The sequence below is a fragment of the Nyctibius grandis genome, chromosome 8 (genome assembly GCF_013368605.1).
Source record: "Nyctibius grandis isolate bNycGra1 chromosome 8, bNycGra1.pri, whole genome shotgun sequence".
In the NCBI taxonomy this organism is placed as follows: Eukaryota; Metazoa; Chordata; class Aves; order Nyctibiiformes; family Nyctibiidae; genus Nyctibius; species Nyctibius grandis.
The window spans coordinates 45834165-45852035 of NC_090665.1; the positions used below are offsets into that span (position 1 = coordinate 45834165).

The 17871-nt window shown below is 43.1% G+C and overlaps 1 protein-coding gene across 11 annotated transcripts in view; it reads left to right on the forward strand.

Moving 5' to 3' along the window:
• FGGY (FGGY carbohydrate kinase domain containing) overlaps positions 1-17871 on the forward strand; it is a 325680-nt gene that overhangs the window by 137681 nt on the left and 170128 nt on the right. Inside the window, exon 2 of one of the 11 annotated variants that reach the window (XM_068405667.1) lies at positions 15517-15626. The exons of the other annotated variants lie outside the window; for them this stretch is intronic. The gene's annotated coding sequence lies outside the window, so the exon portion shown is untranslated. The remainder of the gene's footprint in view (positions 1-15516; positions 15627-17871) is intronic. 11 annotated transcript variants of the gene reach the window in all.

Sequence of the window (17871 nt, forward strand, 5' to 3'; positions counted from 1 at the left end):
ACTTTTTTTTCCATAAATGCAATTTAGACAGTAATTGGAGTTAGCAAAGCTTTGAAGGTGCAGCTAGAGAGAAAAGTAGAGTGCCATGTAGAAGGGTGTAGTTGAGTAGTTGAGAAAGCTTTTCCAGAGGACACAAGGGGCCTGGAAGGGGAGAAATTGGACACAAAATCTTCCAAACAAAGCCAGAGTGCAAGTTTATTGCAGTCTTCAACAGCTTGCATTGCATTAGTGGCTGGAGCTCATGCTGATGGGCCAAATTTTGCTCCCTACCATCTGTGTTGCTGAGCCTAATATCTGATTTATCTGTACCTGTATGGGTGCAACCCTGTTTACTCCTGGTGGTGTGTATGAGAAGGGTGACTGAAAGCAGAGTTAAATTCCCTGTATTTAGATACTAGCTCTGTCTGAAAGTCTTGAAGATCTGCAAATAAACCCTTCTTGGAAGTTAGAACAAATGGAGAAAATGATGTGCAGGAGAGGTCAAGTCACCAGAGCAAGCTGACAGGGTGAGAGCAAGGTCCCGGTCAGGAACCTCCGGTTTGCTCCCGACCGCAGTGCACGCCGTCTTTCATCCTGCCTGAAGGAAGTGGAAAAAATGATTTCATAATCCTTTGTCACGGGCTTGGGTATGCTGCAGGTCATGTGGACAAAGCCATTTGTTCCAGTAGCTTAAGCTGAGGACTCCTCAAAAGCTGCTGAAATCTCACAGCCTCTCCTTCCTCAAAGGAGTGAAGTCCTGCATCCAAACTAAACATGGACGGCTCCTTCCCCCCTTAATCCTGAGCGCTGACCGAGACCTGCTTCCTTGTTCTCAACAGTGTCTTTTGTATCTGAGAGATTTTGCTGCCCTTTCTGCAGTATCCTTTAAGCACAGTAGGCCAAGATGAATTTAAAAAGTCATCTTTCACTCTAAAAATTTTAAATTATTGCAGTTTGTCAAACTTTGTAAAAGCAGCAACATTAATAATATTTGGTGTTTTGGCGGTTTGGCCGTGTCCCTCGCCGCTGGTGGTGGTGTTGGTGTGTCACTGTCAGTATTTTGTACTGAACTATCTAACAGCTGTCTTGGCTTCCTTCCCCGCTAAAACAACTGCTGCTTCACAAAGAACACAGATAATTTTGTCTTCCTTGATATTAACAGATCAAGAGAGGCCTTTGCCAATACAAACTCATCTTTTATTTTTACAGTCTGAGAGAGATCCTTGGTAGAATTTGTTGTTCTCTTTTATTCTGTACTTGGAGTCTAGTTGGCATCTAATCTTTTCATTTCGAGTGATGCTGAGTGGGTGGGACGTCTAGAAGGGGGATAAAAACCCTCACAAAAGAATCAAAGTCAAAAGGAAGCCAAAGGCAAAACAAAAAGCCCTGCACAAGGCACCAAAATGAAAGGGCTTGTTTAAGGGCAGGAGAACAGTAACAGCACAGTCTTCATCTAGGTTTTAAAAGGCAGCGACATGAGAGATGCTGCACTGAGATTAATGTTCGTCTCCTGCCATGTCCACAAATTCCATGCTTGTGTGTGGGAAGGAGAGTGGCATCGTACACCAAATGGGGAATGCTGCTGTTCCTGCTTCAAAAGCCAGACCTGGACAAAGGTCTGCAGTATCCACAGCAGGCCCTCTTCCTCCTGCTCTACAAAGCCTCTCCGTGTGGTGACAGAGGTGTTCACCACAGAGGTGTTCATGGTACAGAGTCTGCGGCGTGGGATATTGGGGTGGTAACAGTGACTCCAGCAAGACTAAAATGCAAACCTGTGTATGGATGGGCTTGTTGATGAGCTTCTGGTCCAGCTCAGTCAGTGGCAGGTGTCCTGGTGTGGTCAGTGGTTTAATGCTCAATGGGAGGCCAGGACCTGGTACTTGGCACCTGCCGTGGAAATGTTGGTGATAGAAGGTTAGGTGCACCCACTATCAAACAGGAGGGGAGAGTCCTTCCTGGTGTGAAACTGCTTACTTCTGTGATCATACTAGGTCCAGTTTTCAGTAGATTGTTTAGTAGATGAGTTAGTTTTGGATAAAAGTAAGACAACTTCAATTTGAAAACAGGGGGGGTGGGTTAGAGGAAAATTTTAAACTTGAGTTAAATTTTGAGATGTAAAATAGGTACAATATTTGGGTTTTAATGCCATTAAAAGCAAAACTCCTGTCAAAGGCATAGTATTGAAGGGCTCATCCTTCAGAATGCCCTAGGGGATTTTAGATGGTGAATCTCCCAGTGATTAAGAGATGACTTAGGTTCTCTGAAAAATCTACTAAACACCTTGAAGACTTCTCTTGTGATAGCTGTATGCTATTCATTTCCAGCAACTGGTTTTTAAAATACCTTAAGTTATGCTTTGGTAGTCTATCAGGCAGAACTAAGGTCCTTTCCGGAGCACTCTCACGGCTCCGTGTTGTATCACAGTCATCTCCACAGTCACAGAGCAGGCTGCCATTGCTTCCTTTCACCTGGTTCTTCTAGAGTCATCCAGCCAAAAACATGGTGCTCTTTCCAGATGTTTCCCTAATGTCACATCTGTGCGATCAGGATCTCTGGGTCTTTCTTATTTGGACTGGTTGAAGGTAACCAGAGGTTTCAGTGCCCCTTTGGATTTATAACAAGAGTTTTTAATGAACTGTGTTTCAAACTGAACAGTTCAGGGTGGGTGGAAGTAGCAGAATAAAGAGTTTTTCAGTACCCAGGGTGAAATCCCAAGTTTGAGGTCAGTAAAGTGAGAATTTCATGCAATCCATTTCAAATTTAGAATTCAAAATTCAGGGCTTAGCCTCACATACATATATATGCCTTGTTGTGCATACATACATACCTACCTACCTCGCCACTGGTTATTTAACTGTGAAGGTTACCTCTTCGCAGAGCTTGTCATAGACTATTATTTGCAAGTTATCGTCTTGGAGTCATGATGGGAGAAAAGTAGTACAGCAGTGGGGGGGAAATCTGCTGGTTTCAGAGCCGTTAGGTAGGTAAACAGTAATACTTCTCACTCCCTTACTCCCACATGGATAATGAGAGGAACACGTACTATGAGTAATTTGTTTTTTAAGAATTGAAATTGACCCCAGATCAGGGCATCTGCACCATACTGAATGTGTTGTTGAAGAAACTGAAGGCTCATGGTTTGAATTTGGGGAGATGGCTGCATTCTATAAAACGTAATAAAATGAAATTATGTGGGGAAAGGACCTTATGTGAAAGATGTAAGAGATTATTTTTAAGGGATTCCCGGAGGGCACCTGGACAGTATGGTATACTAGAAAACCCTGTAGCGATTGCAATAGAAAGCATGCTCCCCCTCCTCCCTTACCCCAGCATCTGTCAAGCCATTCCTATTATTTATCAAGCAACCTCAATGACTTCAGGTTTCACCAATTATAAATGTTTACCTGCAAACAAAAAAGCCACCTATTAAATTGGTGGAGTATTTAGTGAGATGTTTTCTTTTGTGTTCGAGATGTACCTTTACTTACTCTGATGATAGCAGACTGGTGTACCGACAGTCCTTTGCATTTCTGACTTACCTACTCGTGTGTGAATAATGTGTAAGCTGTTTCTTTACATCTGGGGTTATTTTTGCATGCCTGGTTAAGGTGCCTGCCTATCAGATTAATATTTATTTAATGACTAGTGTTAGGTAGCAAATAAGCAACATGTAGATTGTGTGATGTCATCTATGTAAAGAGTAGTATATGTTAGCTAAGTATGTTGGTCACCGTCAGGTCACCCTCTGACTGCAAATACCACACACAGCCATGGCGGAGTAATTTTTTCCTCCTACTTAGAAAAGAAAGCTCTTGTGATAGCTTATGTACCAGAGCGGTACTGTTGGTGCATTGTGACTCTTTAAGGGCTTTACTATAAATAAAAGCAAAATATCTTCATAATTCTTTCTGGAAATACATTGATGGTGGTTTGTTAAATAGATGTTCTGTGGCAAGGTCAGGGTTCTCTACAATATTTGTGTGATACCAAGTACTTGAGGCTTCGACAAGAGGACATAGCCTCAAGCTTCAACAGGGGAGGTTCAGGTTGGACATTAGGAAGTATTTCTTCTCAGAAAGGGTCATTAGCCATTGGAAGGGGCTGCCCAGGGAGGTGGTGGAGTCACCATCTCTGGAGGTGTTTAAGAAAAGACTGGACATGGCACTTAGTGCCATGGTCTAGTTGCCATGGTGGTGTCAGGGCAATGGTTGGACTCGATGATCCCAGAGGGCTCTTCCAACCTGATTGATTCTGTGTGATTCTCCAAGGATGTGCCAAGCAGAAGAATTCATGAGACTGCTCTTCTGCCTCTTCTCTGTGGGCTGTGCCTAGCCACAACCCAGACGGCCAGCTGGCCTCCACGCAGAGAAACTTGATAGAAGTGGAGACCTGGCTTCTGCACCAGCTCTGTCCTGAAGTCCAGGTGCAGTGAGGTCCAGCCACTTGTCTGTGTGAAGCTCAAGCCTGTATTCGAGCAAGGGAGTTTAGGCATGGCCAAGATGTTTCTGTTTCAGCACTTCATCCCTTAAGAAGAAAAAAATGCATAAGGAGAATTACTGTCCCATCCTCCTGTACCACAGGTCTCAGGCTTGTTAGGGTGAACAAAAGGGAGCTATAGACAGGACCTGGGGAGAGGAGGTGGAAGAAAGAGAGCCAACGTCCATGATCAATCTCACCCCTTTCCCTACCACTATAAATCCTGACCACAGTGTCTTCACTGCCATGCCAGGTTAACCCTCCTGAGGGCTGGTTATGTGAGCACAGGATGCCAGTAACTGGTGTCCAGAACCTTCCTACCATTTGCCATTTCTCCCAAGCTTCTTTATGCAAGTGTGAAAAATCCAGCTTGAGTCACTAACTTTGCATTTCCAGCTCCTTGTTATGCGCTACAACTGAGCGAGCTGCTTCTGGTACAGCTCTGCACTGAAATGGATGTGCGCTTGTCAAAGCATCTGCTTGGCTTTCAGGTTCATTTATAAACTCTGTTTCAAGTTTACAGTGGAAGCACTGACATGATCTCTGCCATGGTGGTCTGACTGAGGCACAGAAGGCACAACTATGGATAAGCAGCACTTGAAAAGCATGCCCGAGCACATTTTAGTGCCTAGTCTTCCAATGGTGTCTAGTAACTTGAGTTTGTTCCTTCTATCAAATGCTTAGGCCTGACCTTTCCAAACTGCTTACATAAAATATAAATATTGAGGCTTTTTAGAGCTTAGAAAATTATTTCCAAGTTGGAGGGAAGCAAAAAATGATAACACTGCAGCTGGAAATAGGAATAAGCAATATAAATGTTTCTCTTACCTTGGTAGATAGTCAGGTGAAACAAGAAGTTATGGTTAGCTATACCTGTTGACAAGCACTCAGGTTCTGGAGAGTATTTTTTTTTTTTCTTACACCTTTCAGGAGTATAAATTCATCCCCAGACTAGCAAGATCCTAAACTACCTAAGTGCATTCAAAAATTCTTCTGCAAGTCTTGGGTTAGAAACATTGACTCATGAGAGACCTTAAGGGTTGAGTGGTTTGAAACAAGATCAAGAACTCTAAGACAAGTTAATTAAATATACTGAAACCTCTTTCTTCCAAAACCTGCTAATCCAAGGGGCTGGGCCAGCTGAATGGTAATGTGTTATCCCCTCTGCCACTCCTGCTGCCATGGCTACATTTTGTCTTAAGTCAAAACTTTGGCTTTAAGGAAAAATAGAGAGGAAAAAAAAAAGCAGCACTCTGGTATGTATGACTACATACTAATATTAGCAAACATAACCTTGAAATAGCATCGACGTTCATTAATCTGAACACTGTTCTAGTCCAAAAATGCTCAGATTACTGACGTTCACTGCAATTTCTTCCCCACGCCACTATCAATAGCAGTCTTAATACCAACCTTTGAATATACTAATTGCCTCCAACTGCCTTTAGGCAAATAAATAATTCTGTGATGCAAGATGAGGGAAAGGAGTTGGGTTTCTGAGTAGGTTCACTTGGACGTTTTCCAGCCAGCAGATACGTATATGCCCTCACTTAGCTGTTTACAGATTTTCTGCTGCAGGTGTTTGGTAACGCATTTTGTGCCTATAGGTGGAAACTTAAGGCAAACTTGGGCACTCTGGGCTGTTCTTCAGCTGGTGAAGTCATCACAGCTCAGTGGGAATCAAGAGCTCTTCCAGCTGACACCAGCTACTGCCTTGAGAATCTGTGAGCTGTCTTTGACCTCAGAGCTCAGCTCCATCTGTAAAGTAGGTTTCATGGTTCCATATATACATTGAAGGTACGAGGAAGTATTCACTACAGATTTCAAAGGAGCATCTTTTCAGTCTCTGAGAAGGTGAGAGTGCATCCTTGTAAGATGTGCTTGTACATAATGTAGATTTTAAGTAAATGCTAATTGCTAAATTGTGTCTTACTTAGGCTTAGTGAAGAAATTCTGAAGACAAAGAAAACAATCTCTAACACCTATGAAAACAAAATTATTAACTTGTTATATACAACCGTGTTTTTCCTAATTGGTATCTGTGAAGTAACGCTAGACACTCACATATAGAAAGTTAATTTAGGATTTTAAGAATTATTATTTTTTCCTAGTGCCCTCTCAGCACCAGCTACATAAATAGATCCAGAACATAGCTAGTAAATTTAGAAGGAGCAGGCGGAGGGGACGTGGTTGTTTCTGGGTCAGCTGTGGTTGATGTCCTGGCTTCACCATGGTGGATTCCTCGGGACAATGACAGAGCCCCATACCCACGTGCTTCACCGTTCCTTCAGAAACAGAACGTGTTCGCTGCTGTCTCCTACCACCTCTCCTGAGAAACCTCAGACCTGGTCAGAAGGGACACAAATTGTCATTCATCGCTCAGGTTTCTCTTAGGAGCTCTCAAGGATTATAAACAGGCTGAACAGGATAAGGAATGCATGTGTTATTCCTTATAGTTTTATTCAATGCACTCTTAAACAACTTTGTGGTCCCATTTTTCTCCTAAAACTCTGGAAACTGGAAGACCTGATGGTTTTGTTAAGCTAAATGGTTTTGGTGACACCATTGAGTGGTAGACTGTTTTTAAAAAGTACACTAGGTAAAAGTACACTTAGCAAAGTGTACTTTAAATGTAAATTGCCAGCTTCTCTCTGCAAAAAGACATAGCAACTGGAACTTGTCCTCATCTATTGTTTCTTCCCTGCAGTATATAAAAATCATGAGGTGCCTCGTTTCAGCAAATGCTTCTTTCTGGTTTCTGTAGCTTGCTGATATTTTTTTCTGCATTGGCTTTTGAGTCTTGCATCCCTAAACGGAGCATCATAGGCGGTCATGAGTCACTGTACAGGAACTAAATGTCAAAGTTGAAATAAAGTTTACTGCCACAGTTGGTGTGAACAGCCTGACTGGCGGTGTGTCATTCTCATAGCATGGATGTCTGGGCAGGGGAGAGCTAGGTTGCCCCCCTCTTAGAGGAGAGCATAATTCGACAGCGGTGTCACTGAAAGCACGGCAGCTTCTGCCTTGATGATCTTTAAAACGTACATTTGAGGGATTCAAGAGACCTTGAAAACAACTGTGGTGACCCAAAATGATATGCAGGGCAAAGTGCCCTCCAAGGCAAGAGAGCCGCCTCTGTGCCACGGCGTGACTCCGCAGACGTGCTCGCGCCCCAGCAGTATAGCGTGTTTTCCCGAACAGCTGCGTATGGATAATTGAGGACATCTCAAACTTGAGGTGCCATGCAGAAGGCAAGGCTCTGCTGGGCTCTCTCCTGCAGCCTTACACTGGAACAGTATGTGAAAATTGTCTGTCTCGGGTCCTCATCTGACCTCCTCTTAACAGAAACCGCTATAGCACTTAATGGGGGAGCTAAAGAATTGTGATAGAAAACTCTTCCCTGCTCTTGTGTTAGGAAGTAACACTCAAGACACTTGTTTTGCCTCCTTTCCTGCCCTAATGTAACCCTTGCCATCACGGGCTCCCTTTCTTGCAACTCATAGTGTTGAAAATTGGTGAAGATGGAGGAGTCACTATGGCCTTGCTGATGATGGCAGAGACTGGGCTCTTTCGGCTACTGACTTGCCCAGGTAGCTCGAGTAAATTGCTTCAGTGTGCTCAGACTCTGATTTGTCTTCTGAAAACTGTGTGGGGTTTTTTGGAACTATTTTGAGATCAATGGCCCCTGTTTCACTAAGTGCTACAAAACGTCACAAGTTAAAACATGAAAATTAAAAACAAGAAGCAGAAACAAAAAAAAGTCACAAGAATTCCTTGTTCCTTAACTTGAGACTTCTTGGGATCAAGGATCGTCCTTCTGAACACTGAGCAAGTGTTGAATGACAACTGCAAATAGTCAATGATGGTTTAGGACCATGATTTTAGGCTAGGTTGTACCACTGTGATGGGAACTCAGCACCTTTGATATCTAGGGGCGTTAAAGGCACACAGCATCTTGCAGTTTGAATATTAGGGTTTTTTCTTATCTGGCTCTAAAGCTTCATTCCCATCCAGTAGAACTCCATAAATAAATAAAATAACTTAAAAGACCCCAACAACTGACAAACTGCCCTCTTGCTATCTTTAGGTCTTTTATGGAACCTTATTTATAGAATGTGATTTATAGATTTTTTTTTTATATGCTCCCAACTAACCTGCCTCGCTGGCTCTTTGCAGAAGCCTCTGCACTACTATAGTACACAGCAGCACCCTGTAAGTGTCAGCATTCCTCTGTGAAGTTGGCACTTCAGCAAGGACGTGCTAGGTACGTGACCCAGCTCAGGAGGTACGTATTGTCCTACATAAAGTGCCAGTGCTGAGTCTGTTCCAGTTTTATTAATTCCCATTGCCTACATACAGCTTGAACATTATTATAGACAAGGATTCACTCTCCTAATTTGTGTCTCCTGGTCATAGTCTGTAGTACTTCCTAAAGTACTGAAGGCATGAAATTCAGAGCAAGAAGGAGAGTTGTCAGTTGCTAGAGTTCCCCAAATGAAAGTGAATTAACCAAATATTTTAAAATAAGAATAAGACAGGGTAGGACTCATGGTTGGGAAGCATCTTGGTAGCAAGACTTGGAGGATGCAAATGGTAGAGGTGTGTGATTCTGAAATGTGTTCCAGATCTGGTCCTTCCAAAGATCAGTCGCGGTTGCGCTTTGTGTACTGGTTGTTTGCTGCTTGCTGGGACGAGGCTTGGGCTGAATGCCCCTGGTCTCTGAGAGCACGGAAGGTGCCAGCTCAGAGCCTAAGCATTGCTGACTTGCAGCAGCTGCAGCGTGGCTTGGATACTCTCAGGATATTCTGCTTTGCTGTCAGACTCTGAATGTCACATTGACTCTTTGGGCACTTCTGGCCTAAAAGAACAAGGCTGCGCTTCTGGGACTGAGCCCTTTCCAGACACTCAGCAGGAGTCAGCTGTCACGACACCTAAAGTGCTGGAAGACCATGGCTAATGGTAACAGGGGTTAGGTTCAGCTGGAGGAGGCACGTGTAAGAAGCAACTTTTCCCCAAACTTGAGAAAAGGTCAAAGCACAGGGAGCTGGCATTCTGGGACAGTCCTACTGCTCGTGACTCATGTAACTCTATCCCTATGAAGCCATTCCCAGCTTTCAGCTCCTTTCCAGGAGAAAGTGAAACCGTTTCAACTTTGAGAAAATACCTGGACATCACAGTTACCTTACTGCAGACCACTTACTTACACTTTCACCTCTGTCTCATCAGACCCTAAAAATAACTAATTTTTGTCTTCAAAGTCATGATATCTCTCCAAGCTGTGCTCTTATTGCTTTTGGACCTTCAACTCTTGTGAGTCATATCTGCAAATTACATGAGTCGGGTTTCAGTGGTGACCATCTCGAATTGGCTGGCCGTTTAAGGTGGAAAAATTCACCATTAGTTCATGCCTTTTTATTTGGTCTATGGTCTTTGTGTTGTGAGTCTTTGCCACTTCTCTCTTCTCTTATTTTTTAAAGTATAACGACATTCAATAGTAAGTTTGCATTCAGGGTCATTTTAAGGAAAACTTTGCTCTGTGGGCCTTGGAGGCATTATTAACTTAAGACGTTGTTAAAACAGAAAAATGAGTTTCAAGTTCTCTGATTTACCTGAAATCGGTGGGGTTTGCAGGTAACAAATAACATGAGGAGTCTGAGCAGGCCTTGGCAAGCTGAAGGGCACTTGGCCAGCGTGGCTGTGCTGAGCGGGGATGATGAGTATTGACAGGCACAAGCTGTGGGAAGCGTGTTGGTGTCTCCAGCTGCTGCCAGGAGTTTGCAGGGACACGGAGACACGATGCACTTGCCCTGCGGAAGGTAACACAGGAAACATGACGTTTCCCGGAGCAGTGGCGGGCGATGGCAGAGTGTCCTCTACGAGCTCCAATTTCTGAAAGAGAAAGCGTTTTGTCAGCTGCAGCTCCCGACAGAATGAGGATCGTGGGTTTCTGCATTCAAACCCAAGTGTTGTTAAATTGGCAAGCGGCTACTAGTGCTAATGTGAAGAGTTCTTCCAAACTCCGAGTGAGGGAATTTACACCGTGCTGAACCCAGCAGTGAAATCATGCTGCTCCCTTCCTCGCCTCAGAAAGCCCTTAACGTGCTGGCTCTTCCAGAGCAGGCAGGGCACTGCTAACACGGCTTGTCTGGGAGATAGGAACGTAATATAAGACAGCTATTCAAAGGCTACTGCTGTCTTGCGAGTGATTTATGGTACGCAGGAGAGATTCTGATGTGTCATGCTGCAGGGGGAAAGGAAAGCGGGACCGGGGTCACGAACAAAAAGGAATTTGCTTATCCAATTTCCGTCTCTTTCTGAATTTCATTGGAACTCACAGTTGTCAGGCTGCGTTTAAGTCTCGGCTTTACCAACGCCTCCTTAACTGCGGAAGGTCAAAACCAATTATTGTTTTGCCTCCAGGGACTTTCCTTCTTCAGAGAGACCTTACAGTGGATATTCTTTAAACCCTTTTCCTTCCAATTAACCCAGCAAATTCCTTTTTTAGAGGGTTTTTCAGGGGGTTGGGGGGACAGTAATCACGAGACTGATAGATTTATCAATAGCCTTGAAAAACAAAGCCTGTGTGTCTCAGGAAGTTTGAAATCTAATTCCTTTCAATGACTTTTCTCAGTCTGAACTTTAAATCTGTCATTTCATTACACAGGGAATGGAAAGCCCCTAATTTTCCCAGGCTACAGTTTTCCTCTGTTTTTTAACCCTCAAATACTGTGTGGATCTATGCCTCTGAGTACCTGGTGTTTAAGTTTTTTCATGTAGATAAAAATGTTTCAGTTCTCTTTTTGGTAAGAATATACAGCTTTATGGACTGAAGGCACTTGTGAGAGGTAGTTGTGTACATCAGCAGCTGTAGTCCAACAAGTAATTAAGAAGTCTTCCAGATCTTGAGGGTGGAAAGGGAGGATCCTGAGACAGTCTTAGATTTTTTTTTCCTTTTTCATTTCCTTTCTATTACGGACAGCCTTATTTTCAGTTTACAGACAGTATGTCCTTCTGCTCCAATCCATTGATACCCACTAAAGCCTGTGTCAGCAGATGGATTTTTTTAGTTCACATATGTACCACAGGCTGCTGTCATTATTCCTTTACCCATTGTAGGGGTTAAATATGCTGTTTCCTTTATATTTTGAATGTACCATTTTTTTGTGGGAGAAGTGAGCAGCAGAGCAGACAGAAAATAATGTCTCTGGAAAGAGAAAATCCAACTGTGAAGTCAGCGGAGGGAGGCTGTGGAGGGACAGTAGGCAGAGGAAGTGATACTTTGGTATTGCAATTGGTACAATACGTTGCAAAAATACTCTGTGATTGCTATTTGTATCAGGATGAACTGTGAAACCATAGTACTCGGTGTGAGGTGTAAGCCCTGCACTTCACCAGGTACCTCTGTATACTGTAATGTTTAGGTGGCTGAGATTATATTGACTACACTGGCTGCTCCTTCACAAGTATTAGGTTGTGCATAATATTAAAGGAAGTCTGTTTTTCTGAAGCTGCCAGTTTAAGACCCTTGATTAAATGCATTCACAGCTTCACTGAAGAGTTTCAGAACTATGATTATGTGATTATAGGGCAGCTGCGGTCTTGTGGATTGAGAATAAGGACAGGAATTAGATGTGAGTCTTGCTCTTGATCTGCCACAGTCTGTTCTGTAGCATCCTGGACAGGTCACTTAAAATGCTTTGGCTACCATTTGATAGACCTATTTTAGCTGTTTACTTTTGGAGGACTCGGCTCACTCGCTTGACTGTTACCCCCAGAGAGAGTGTGGAGTGACTGGCTCAAATGCTCAGGTTTCCATCCCAGATGCCTGCATTTAATCAGATAATTCTTATCTGCTGTGCGTAATGGGGCTGATGAGTGCCCTGTCAGTCAAGATACTATTTGTAATTGGTTTATAAAGGGTTAATCTATTATGAATATCTCAACCAGTCATTACATACAAAGTTGAATAAGTCCAGGGGGTGCGGATAAATGACTTACAATTTACTGTTCCAATCTGCAACACGCGTACAACAAGGGATAGCCAGGTATTAATCCTTTCTAAAACATTTATAAATAAAACCTGAATACCAAGCGTGGCTGAAGGACTCTTGGGTATGACTCGGAAAGCAGGGGTGCAGGGTGCTGTTTTCCTTTGACACGGTGCTAGTCTTTAGCCCTGAGATCACATCTGGGCAGACATCACAGCAGCAGTGCTAAGAACTGTTTTGTTGGTTGAAAAGAATGATTCCCTTCTTATCCAGAGTAAAGAAAATCATCCAGATCTAATAATAACTTGCTAATCTCGCCCCGCCGGACTAGCGCAGATAGCGCAACGGAAATTTCCTTTGCAGCTACTGGGAGAGCCTGTCCCCAAAGAGGGCTTTTCTTTTGATAAGGTGTCTCTCCTGTCCCACGCTGCTGAACCAGCCTGAATCAGCACGTCACCATGTGAGTGCAGGAAGATCCCAGTCTCAGCCGCTGAGTCACATGAATAACTGGAATAGTTCTGCAAAGCAGAATTAATTCCCAGAACCTCTTCAGGCATATACCAGCAGGCACATGCTTTTGCTCCAGCATTACTTTACAGCTCTGTGATGTAGTGGAAAGGACACTACTGATATTTTTAATTGAGATAAAGCAGTTTACCTGGTGTTAGAGTGTTAAACCTTTCAAGTTTATTGTTGACACTCTCCTGCTTCCAAGAAGATTTAAGAATAAGCCACGACATAACAGAGCTATTAGGGTTAAGCTGAAATCAACTGTGCAGTGACTCAGAGCTTGTAGTCCTTTCAAACCAAGTGTTGGAGGAGAAGCTTGTTATTATTAACTATTGAGTAGCTTGTGGTTCATGCAGACTGTTTAGCCAGCAAAGATATGTAACGAAACTCTCTGGGTTTTTTGATCTTTTATACCATGGCAAAAAAAAATCCAAGTTACAAACAGTAAATCAACAGTGCTGAGATTCTGGTTTAGCAAAGTCCTTAGACTACACACTTGAGATTTGGGCAGAGATAGGAAATTCTCTGTAGAACCTTTCAGTCCTAAAACTTGTAAAAGCTGCCTGCATGTTAAAGAAATGAACGTGTCTACAACAGGGAAGTGAGGGAAGAAGGCTCTGTAGCAAATGCAGAATCCAAGTAGTGCTCCAAAAAGTGGACCAGGGTGTGCAGGCTGTAACAGGGAAGTAGGATGAAATAGAATAATAGGAAAGCAAGTAGAGGGTTAGTGGTTAATGAAAATTTTGAAAGTTTTTCCTTTGAAACTGTATTTTATGTTATCTGAATAGTAGTAATAAGCTGACCAGGCACACAGGGGAATGAAGAAGAAACACCGCTTGTACTTCCACCTGTTGCTCTTGAATATATCGTAGATGAATACAGGATAATCTGCTCTACAGTCCAGCATCACTCACAAGAGGAACTGATTACATGGCTTTTATTTCTGCCCTCTCTTCATTGCTCTAGAATATTAAAGTCAAAGTTTGTGCCATTTCTCTACAAAATACTGTAGCTTTTAATATACATTAGCCCTTCAGAAAACCTTATGTGGTGTTACTCTTGACCTGTTATTTTCACCAACCATCACAAAAGAACATGAAAAATTTAGAAGTTCAACATAATGGGAAAATATTACTGAAGAGGAGCTCTAGGGCCAGCGTTTAGAAGTCTGCATGTCTGTGCTTTGTATTTTGCCCACAGATGAAAATGTGCCGCTTGCTTGGGCTCAAAGGCCGCACCTTTCCTTGTGGTGTGTCTGACATGAGTGCTCACCAAACCGGAGCGTTATTTCTGACATCTGTTGCTTGTTTGGATGCAGCAGTTGTGATAATCGTCAGAAGAAAATATACAGTCCCATAGCCATGGAAACCTCATATAGTTTTTTCCTGTTTCTTTTTCTACTTTTTCTAGTGAATGAATTGCTGCTGAGTCCAGCTGGATGGCAGCCCGAGAGACTGCAGTCCTCAGCTTAGCCACGGCACAGGGCAAACCTAGGCAAAGGCAAGGAGATTTCTCTTTGCATGTTCTCACCAAAGTGCTATTTTCAGTAAGCAACATTTTTTTTCAGGAAGAGTAGTTCAGTGCCTCAGGAACGGTGACCATTCGTTCCCTAATGTCTCTGGCTATGGCTAGAAAATAAAGAACCCAAAGACAAAGTAGCGTATCATGACTCATATCCACATGATTCAACTCTTTTCCCCCATTCCTGCGTCCCAAACAGGTGGCCTCATCCAGACTGCCTCCTGGGAACAGTCCTTGGCCTTTGCTGTCCCCCACGTGTCCCCAGGCATCATCTGGGAGAGCGCTAGCTGGGACAGGCCAGTGCCATGCCCGGGAGTGTCCTAGCAGTTACACAACCTGAGAGATCATGGATCAAACCTGTGCCCTGGTCCTTCTGAGTTTACGGTGTAGATTTAACGTCTGTGAAAGCTGTACACAGGGAAGGCAGATGATGCCAGCGGTGGTTTTGGTTGTGTGGTAGGGACATGAGAACAAGGCCCATGCTGGCAGTCTTCTGCTCCAAATGCTAGTTCACAGAAGAGCACCTCTGAAACCAGGGAACCCATAGGTAGAACAAGGATGGCCAGGATTTTCACGGACTGTCTGAGGTCATCTGGATGTCTTTGGGTGGTACCTAGAGCTAGAGGATCTGGATCCATTCTTGCTGCACTGAGAGGCCGCTGCAACTCAGCTGCTAACTTTTGGTATAGCACTGTGCAATTAAGGTGGTTTAAGTGTATCTCACACTCCCTAGATATTGTGCAAGTGTTTGCAGTGATGACTTGTATACTTTATCAACGCAATGCATAGGACAGACATACTGTCCGCTGCCAAGAAAATGTTTCTCAAATTTGATTTGTGCTATCATATTTTGCAACAAAGAGCACTTGCATAAGGGCTCAGTCCAAGGGTTCTTGGTGCTTATAGCAGCTTTCCTGTTGATTTCAGTGGGTTCAGTATTAGGCCCCCAACATTTTCACTGTGACAGCAGCAGCGATGCTGCTGAATGTGCTCAGCCGTTCTTACAATCACCACTTTCAAAAAACTATTTGTTATTTTGTAGGGCTGGCCTGGTATTGTTTTCTGAGAGTGCAGTCAGCACCTTCACCCAAATGAAACCAGTGCGCGATTTCATCGTTGTCCTCTGAAGGAACCAGAGGAGTCCTAAAAACGGTACAGCTACTTTGTGTGATATTAATGCATGTATTTTGTAGCTCTGTTGAGGAAAGGTTAAACAAACATGTACATGGTTCTGTTGAGCTTTGCCTTTTATTTTCTCAGACAAATAGAAGGTTGATAGCAAAATCATGATTTTAGGGCTACATGGGTGAGACAACAGATCTGTCTGAGCAGTAAAGCTCAGTTTATGTTCCAAAATGGAGCAGGATAGGTATTTGTTATGGGAAGGCCCCCAGAGTGCAATAGTTAGTGGAATGCTCTTTCTATAAAATTTTACCACCAGTTTATAGAATTCCACAGAGAAGATTGTCAAGATGCAATCTTCATTATATTTCAGTCCAAATCTCTGTGTGGCTTCTAGATATCTGTAATAAGTGTGCCTCTAAATGGACTTGTCCCTGGTCACATGGGAAGTGCGTCATGCCAGAATTGATATCATCATTGGATTATCCTACTTGTTAGCACTTTGAATCTTCGTAATGCACTTTGAAGTCTTCAGAGGAAGAGCTTCATGGGAATATTTGGAGAGCCTGATTCAGTTCTTAATTGGACTGACTCATGTTGAGTCACCAGGAGATCCATTAGCTGCGTCTTTAAAATCCAACACTCAGGTTTTCAGAGGACTGTGAGGAAACCAGATACCCCCAGCTGCTGCTGAGGTTCCGTAGGATTGGGATATCTACTTCCATTGTGCTCTCTGAAAAGTGCTGAATATCTAGTCCACCAATCAACACAACTCTGGCTGCCAAGCCAGCCACTTTCTGTGTTCTTCTGAGACCTGGTTGACCAACTGCTTGCCAGGCAGCTTTTGAAAATTATCTTCTACTCCCTGTCTTCAGCATTGCTGGCATCTATTACGCACAAAAATTGTTCACCACACCCACACCTTGCCATACTGCAGGAAGTACTTGGGTAGCAGAAGCAAAGTTAAAAATGCAAGAAACATTTTCCTTTCCATTTCTAGGAAAGGCTTTTTACTCCATAAATGTGCTCCTTGAACAAAACAGAAAAAGGCAGTGAGTAAGGCACCTGATGACTAAAATAATTTAGGTTGTGGGAAGCAGTAGAGTTCTAAGCTGAATAAAAATCTGAGTGGGATTCACTTCACCTAACTTAAGCCATCTGAAGTTAAGCATTCAGTCTAAACAAGCCATCCAACTCTGATCTGTTGTCAATGGGGATGAGCAGGTACTCTGAGATGCTGACTCATCCTGCCTGTCTTCATTCTGCTGGGCTGAAATGAATGGCCCTTTGAAGTTGCTTCCGTAATACTACTTCCTAATACTCTACAAAATACGTAGATGAGCTGGGGTGGGTAGTTTAGTGGTGCTGGTTGATGTTAGACAGCTAAGTTAGGTAAGAGAGAGACTAGCACTAATACATTGCCATGTGCAGAGGACTGTATTTAATAGAAGAGAACACTGTTTATAAGGCCAAAGTCTGACTTGTATGAAAACAATCATGGAAGTTGCCTAAACCATATATAATCGACCAGACATGACTGGTCCTGGCAATAGTCATACTGGCACTGGCAGATACATGGATGTGGGATAGAGCATCTGCTCCTGCTTTGCAGGTGTACTGTGGATGCTAGCAATTTTTTACTTAGCCTTGTTCCAGACGTTTCCATGTACTGAAAGTGGCTTAGTAGCTTTCTTTTCTTTTATAGGTGGCACTTGTAGCAGCTTTTAGCTCATTACCACTCCTTTTGGGGTGGAAAAAAAGGAGGCATCTAATCTATGGACCACCTTGTGAATCTCTGCCCTATAAGGCCCTTTCCTAGAGGAAGACATTTGCTTCATTCTGTAGCAACAACACCACAGAAGGGATGACAGATGGGAGAACAAGCAATTCCAACTATTTGGATAATGAAGGGAAAAGAATTGGGCCACTCAGTCACAAAGTTAAACTTTGGCAAACTTGGCCAAACCCATATGTGCGTTTATTTTACTTCTCTTTGAGGATCCAGAGAAGGATCTACAAATTCCAGCAGCATTGTAGGGCTGCTGAAATTTCCGTCATGTAGATGCAATTTGGGCCAAGATTTGCAAACTTGTGTTTGGTGGAGTAAAAAAAAATCCCTACAATGTATTTGTAGAATTGAGGGTAAAGCTACTAATGCTACAGCCTCTCCTGAGGTGTGATTTTGCTTTTTCATTTTGATACAATAAACCTCTGAAACTAAGAAAAATGAGTCCTGAATTAGACTCACTAAAGAGACCCTACGAAGCAACATAAG